Consider the following 7,127-nt stretch of genomic DNA (forward strand, 5'->3'; position numbering starts at 1 on the left):
CCTCCCAGGTTAGCCCCCACAGACCGAAAGAGTCTCTGAGTCAGGTAGTCACCCAGTCAACGCTTATTCTCGGTGTTCTTCAGGCAGAGGCCTTGGCCTTGGGCTGTAGAGGGTACAAAAGGCCTAAGAGGTGAGGTCGCGCATAAAGAAACTGCAAGCAAACGCCATTATTGAGGAACTTCTGTGGGTCAGGCCTGGCGTGAGACCTCGGCCCACCTCCATGAAGTGGATTCAGACAAGACACTCAGTGGAGGGCCCCTTAACGCACCCGGCCCACGCCCCGCAGCGGGATGCATTCTAGAACGGGGGAGCCAGGGCCCTGGGGGGCTTGGCCCAGACGGAGGCTCAGGAAAGGCTTCCTGAGGCGGGGGACGTCGAAGCAGGAGCTAGGCCAGGGGAGGAACAGCTAGAGGAGCCAGAGCCAGTGGCGGAGGCCTAGCCTCACCCGCCTCAGGGATCAGGGCTTCTTTCATGAAGTTTCTCTAGACCCGGAGGAAGAGTCCTCAGGCACCAGGGCTCGGCTGCTGGCATCAACAGGCCTGGACCAAAGCCTGCGCCTGCCTGGAGATAGCAAGTAATCGAAAGGCACAGACCCTGACCCATATTCCGAGGGGAGCTCAGCCTTCAGCCCTGGTGGTGCCAGCCCAGGGCCCACTCCCTGAGGACTTGCTCCAGCTTCTTTGAAAAGGGAAGTAGCCTGAATCCAAAGTATGCGGCTACTCTTGGTGAGCCTAAAAGAGGCTTCAGAGAGAAAAACCTACCTGCCAGCTCCAGGGGCAGCGCAAGTGGCCAGGAAAGCAGCGGCCACGCAAAAGCAGCCAGCACATCTGGCAGAGTGGCAGCGACAGCAGCAGGCGGGGGATGGGCCGCAGAGTTTCCGGGGCCACCAGTAAAGGCAGTGAGTCATCCGGGCCCCCTAAAATGCAAGGGGATTGACTGGGGCTGAGGGACCTCAAATTGGGAGGTCATCAGCTGGCCTAAGGCTGGCCCAGTGTGGGAAACAAGACTTAGACAAGTCACCTGCCACGGGCCCAGAGCACCCGGCAGGTGGATGGAGAGGCAATAAGAGTCGGGACAGTCAGGCCCATGGTGACCTCCTCCAGGCCCTGGGAATGCATGGGATGGATGAGCCATGGTGGGGACGGCCTGAGGGCGCTGGGCAGCCAGGGTGGGGGCTATGGAAGGAGTAAGTCAAGGCAAACTTCCTGACCTCCCCGTTAGAGTGGAAGACCAGGAGAAGTCTGTTTTCTCTTCTCCTTCATCTCTTCTCCCTCCCTTCCTCCTTCTCTCCCTTCCTTCCCTTTTCGACAAAGATTTATTGAGCACCTACTACATGCCGGCATTGCCCTAGGCCCTGGAGAGACAGAAACAGACAGAAAAGCTCCCTGCTTCTGCGTATCTTCCATGAAGTGAGGGAGATGAACACTTGACAAGTACATAAACAACACACACACCAACGCAGGCATACATACTAATATACATGTACAAAACACATGCATACATATACCTGTTCTCACACACACTCACATATACATACACACAGACACAAGCCCCTAATTGCATGTAGCCGCAAGTGTTATGAAGACAATAAAGCAGGGAAGGGGATAGAGAGCCACGGGAGGGAAGGCTATTGTTGAGGGCTGCTATGGAAGTTTTCTGAGGAGGAGAAGTGGGAGTGTGGACCACATGAGGCTCTCGGAGAAGGTAATTCCTGCCAGCAAAGAGCAAGGGCGAAGGCCCTGGGACAGGAAGGTCCACGACCACTCTGCCCTGCCCTCTTCCACACCTCCTTCTCCAGCAGAGAAGCTAGCAGGTGGGCGAGATAGGAAAGCAGATGTGAACAGGTAATTAGAGAGGGCCGAGGGACCCCCCCAGGGATCTCTGGGGGCTAAGTGTCCATTGCCCATAGTTGTCCTTGTATCTGACCCCTGGTCATGTCCATCTCGCCCCAGAGAATCTGGACATTGGATCATGGGACCATGGGACCACAGCAGGTTTGCCCTGTGGCTAGAGGTGAGGCCTGAGTGGGAGGTCTGGGGCCCCAGCCACCCCAAGCCACGGGCCTGGCCTGGGTCTCACCAGAGCCAGCCCACCCCTCCGGGAGGAAGCCGGGAGGGGTTTGTGTCTCCCTCCGCCCTCAATCCCTACCCCCGTCAGTCAGTCAATCAGTCAACAAACAGGAAGGGCCCACCCTGTGAGCGCTAGGGACAGCAGCGAGCAAGCAAACCCAGGCCCTCCCAGACCCGGGCCAGGGGCGGGAGGCCCGGAGGACAAGGCAGGAGCTGCTGATAATGCCACCATCTAATCACCTCCACAGACCAGCCATAAACCCAGGGCCGGGCTTCCTGCACTTTGTTCAAAGCCTGTGACCGCTCTGAATTCTCATCCTGGCACCTGAAACTATTCCAGCTCTGGCTCCGCAGCTCCTGTCTTGAATCTCGGCCCAGTTCCTCATCCCAGGAGGTGCTGAGGCATGTGGTGGGCCCCCTGAGCCAGGAGAATGGGGCGACTGAGCCACATCCCAGAGGAGCCCCTGATGGGATGATGACAGCAGATGAAGGCCGAGTTTCCCATTGGAGCTTTATCATAGTCCTCTCCCTGCACCCCAGACCAGGGCCTCAGCTGAACCTAGAAGAGCAGAAAAGGAGAACTGGCAGGAGGCACCGATTCCAGTGAGCACACCAAGGCTGGGTGGCTTTTCCAAGGTCACGGCAAGTCAGCAGCAGAATTGTCCTGAGTCAGAGGTTTCACTTGACCCTGATCTGCTCCCTCCTGCCTCCACTCTTTATTCTTCCCTCACCCTTGGCCCTGGCCCTGGCCTCGGCCTTGAGTGCTGCTATCAGGTAAGCTGGTCCTCGTTCCAAGCAGATTAGATTCAAGGGTACCATGACCTTAGCTCCGAGACTCCTTCGCCCCAGGAGCCTTACCCTCCAACCCAGCAAGGGGGGCGACCCTAAGTCTCACTCAGGTTGCACCTTGATCTCTGCCTCGGAGCCACCTGCGGGTCAACCCGTGCCTCCTGCTCATCCTGGCGTCCAAGGGGTGAGGTTCCGGCTACAGAAAGCTCAGGTCTGTGTCGGCTTGGCTCAAGACCTGGCCTCAAAGCCCCAGGACCCACAAATGTTCTCCAGGGGCCAGGGCCAGGACCTAAGGCTGCTGGGAGGCAAGGGGACAACTTGGACGCTTTCATAAGTCTCGTCCAAGCCAAGGCAGTGAGAGCCGCTTCGCAGCCTGCGGCCAGTGTCCCATTGAACAGACCTGACTGGAAGTGCTTTCCTCAGGCTTGAGGATGTTGCCGCCCTGCCTGGGCCCGCTTCACCTGACAAAGCCAAGCGCCCCGGGGCTTCTCCTCCTCACCGAGTCCAACTCAAGTGCACCCCCGCGCCGCCAGCCAGCCCAGCCCCCAGCTCCTCAGCGGCCCAGCGCACCCCAGCGTCGCCCCCTCTGGGCCAGCGCGGAGGACCCCGGGGCCCGCTGCAGACTCCTCCGGAAGCCCCTGGCACCCTTCCTGCCGGCGACCGTCACAGAAGACGTGCTGGCCTCTGCTTCTCGGCGCCCACGAGGGGCCTCTGGACATCGTCTGCCCCCCCGCCCCGCCCCCAAGCGGGTGGTGTGAGGTGGCGCCTGCCCAGCTGCTGCCTCTCAGGCCTGTGTGCAGAGAAGGCCCCTGGAGAGGTGCTTCCCAGAACAAAGGAAACTACTCAAGGTACCGCTGCAGTCACTGCCACATCCGGGAGAATCCGTTTCCGGAAGGGCCCTCAGTGAAGGGCAGGCGGGGGGCGGGCGGCGCCCAGGGCAGGATGCAGCCTGGCGGGCAGGGCCAAGGCCTCCGCCCGGGCCCTCCAGTGACCCACCAGGAGGTGCCGCTCGCCAGACCCCCGGCTCCAGGCCGGCCCCCACGCTGTGCCCGCGGCGCCGCTGCCCCCTCGCTCCTGCCCTCCTCCGCTGGCGGCCTGTGCTGGCGGCCTGTGCTTCCAGCGCTGCCACCACCAAGCTGGGCTTCCTTCTCTCCTGCTCTGACTCTCTCTCCCTCCCGTCCATTTCTGTGCCCGTCTGACCTGAGGTGCCCTGGGCTTCTGGGAGACAGGGTCCAGGTCACGGGGCAGTGCTTTAGGGTCAGATGGGTGCCAGGGCGCCGAGCGTGCCTGGTCGTGCCGCAGGGAGGCCGACGTGCACATGGCTACAGTCCTCCCCGCCGAGTGCCCTTGAGGAAGAGAGGCCGGGCAGGGCCTGCCTTGAGGGACGGTGGGTGACGGCCACGTGGGCAGAGCATCCAGCGGGAGGAAAGGTGGCGGGGGTCGCGCGGCCTGGGAGCCGGTGCCTGCGCCATACCTTGATGAGGCGAGCTTCTGTAGACCCCTGGATTTTCAGGGAAAAAATGAAACCCGACTAGAGTTGTAAACACTTTTTCGTTTGCCAAATAAAGACATCTCAAAAACATGTCATTTCCTTCACCACCATTTCATGAAAGAATACTTTAACTACAAAAAAAAAAAAAAGGCGGCTTTTGGGAATAAAAGATATTCTGATCAAAACGGACCGTGTGGGCTGACGTGCACGTGCACACACGCGCACACACCACGACTCTTGTTTTTCTCTCGTTATTGCTGACTGCTCAACACTTTATCAGGGGCCAAACCCGCAGTGAACCGGCCTCGGGAAGCACCTGTGGAAGAACCTGTGGAGGCAGGGCGAGAAGCGGGGAGCAGGAGGAAGCAGGGGCCACCCCACAAGAACTTTGGACCTCAGGCTCAAGAGTGTGAATTTTATCCCGAAGGCATCGAGGAGCCAGGGCAGGGCCTGAGGCGAGGAAATACTGTCATCAGATCTGAGTTTTCCAAGAGTCAGAATGTGCTGGAGGGAGGTGGCTGAGAGGGAGGTGAGAGAGGACCCCAGCGGGAATGAGGGTCTATGCCACCGGGGCAGCGGCCTGGGGGGGCGGAGGGCAGGGACTCTAGAGGGACACGGCAGGTTTTGGCCAGTCCCCACCTACGGGGGGAACTGACAGCACGAGGGGCTCGACCAGGAGGGATACATTTAAGATTTTGGATCAAACTTCTCCAACGTCTTGACTCTAAAGAACACGACAGGGCAGTGGACTTGGCCCAGTGGTTAGGGCGTCCGTCTACCACATGGGAGGTCCGCAGTTCAAGCCCCGGGCCTCCTTGACCCGTGTGGAGCTGGCCCATGCGCAGTGCTGATGCGCGCAAGGAGTGCCCTGCCATGCAGGGGTGTCCCCCGCATAGGGGAGCCCCACGCGTGAGGAGTGCACCCCGTAAGGAGAGCCGCCCAGCGCAAAAGAAAGTACAGCCTGCCCAGGAACGGTGCCGCACACACGGAGAGCTGACACAACAAGATGACGCAACGAAAAGAAACACAGATTCCCGTGCCACTGACGACAACAGAAGCGGACAAAGAAGACGCAGCAAATAGACACAGAGAACAGACAACGGGGGGCGGGGTAGGAGAGAAATAAATAAATAAATCTTTAAAAAACTAAAGAAAGAAAGAACACGACAGGGTGCTTCAGGGCAGAGCTGACCACAGACTGGAGGTCCTGGAGGCCTTGGGCCAAGCAGCCAGCGGAGCAGCTTTCAGTCGGGACACTTGTCGGAATTCACATCTTGACTCCATCTCTTGCTACTCAGGTGACCCCGGCCAAGTTACTAACTGCTCTGTGCCTTAGTTTCCTCACGTGTAAAGTGGGAATATAATAGTCTCTAACTCGTGGAGCTGCTAGGAGGTTTCAGATCATTAAAACATGCCAAGCCCTCAGTGTTGTAGAGAAGCAAGGTGTGCACGGTATTGAAGGCCAGGACCAAGAACTCTGAGAAGGAAGTTGGTTTATTTTGACTGGCCAAACTCAGCGGACTCTTGTCCTAATAAAAACCGAGCCCTGAATAGCATTTTTCGGTCCCTTTTATACAGAGGTTTAAGATTAGGGAGACAAACGGTGATAGTCTGCGAACAGACCCTTGGGTAGTTCCTTCAGTGTTCGATCTGAGTATCAGATAGGTCATTTCCCCCAGGTGAGCTGCATATTCCCCATGTCCCAAGCCAGCTAGGATTTAGCATATCTTCCACAGCTAGGATTTAGCATGTCTTCCACATTCCACCTGGATGCAACCTTGAATACACCTTCAGTCTTACATCCCTTCTGAACATTCAAAGACTGGAGGGCCTATATTACTTATTTGGACTTTTAGGGACTAGGTACACTTGGAAACTATTTTGAATTTATGCACAGGCTATACCATATTCCCCCATTTGAGGCCAAGCTTAAGTTATTAAGCTTCGGCATCACTATTGTCTGAGTCCCTCTGGACTGACTGGTATGTATATAGAGCCATGAGATGGGCGGCTGTTTGCCTTCTTACTATACCATTTATTAGGGTGCGCATTCTGTTTATGATGAAAGGGAGGAGGCATGGAAGGATGGTGCATGCTCCTATGAGGAAGGCAATTATTCCCAGTAGAAGCTTGAAATTGTTTACTATTGACTGCCAGCTTCCAAAGGGATTATTTAAATTCCAACCATTCCAGGTTTGCACTGGGACATGAGCAATTTTTACTATTTTGCTTGTAATTTCATCAATAACCTTTCTAGTGTTATCTAATTCCAGGCAGCAGTTAGAAAGATTGAACTTTCCACAAACTCCCCTTCAGCTGCCAAGAGATAGTCTAGGGCAAGACGGTTTTGATAGCATTCCTGAATTTAGTTTGCTGTTGGGCTAGTAAGTTTAGTGCAGGGGCAGTTTCATTAGTTATTATCTCTACCACAGCTTGCAGGCGGATGATTCGGTTTAGCATATAGATAGGGGTTCAATAACCCCACATGCCATCCTCTGCCCAAGTTGCTGGCCCATGGTACTGGATTATATGCTCAGGGGGCCATTTTTCACCTCCCCAGGCAGTGACAGCCCTTTTTTTCTCTTATGTTTTGATATACTGGCTGGCTTAGCTCTTTCCCTTCCGTTAAGGGAATGAGGAAGAAGGAGGTTTTTATTGTACCAAGCATACAAGTTCCACACCAGTTTCACAGAAGTCGGAATACAACCTTCCCACAAATTCAGTACAAACCATTTAGGGCAATAAAGGGGCCCTTGAAGCACAATATTTTCCTATGA

This window comes from Dasypus novemcinctus, chromosome 21 (genome assembly GCF_030445035.2).
Source record: "Dasypus novemcinctus isolate mDasNov1 chromosome 21, mDasNov1.1.hap2, whole genome shotgun sequence".
Lineage (NCBI taxonomy): Eukaryota > Metazoa > Chordata > Mammalia > Cingulata > Dasypodidae > Dasypus > Dasypus novemcinctus.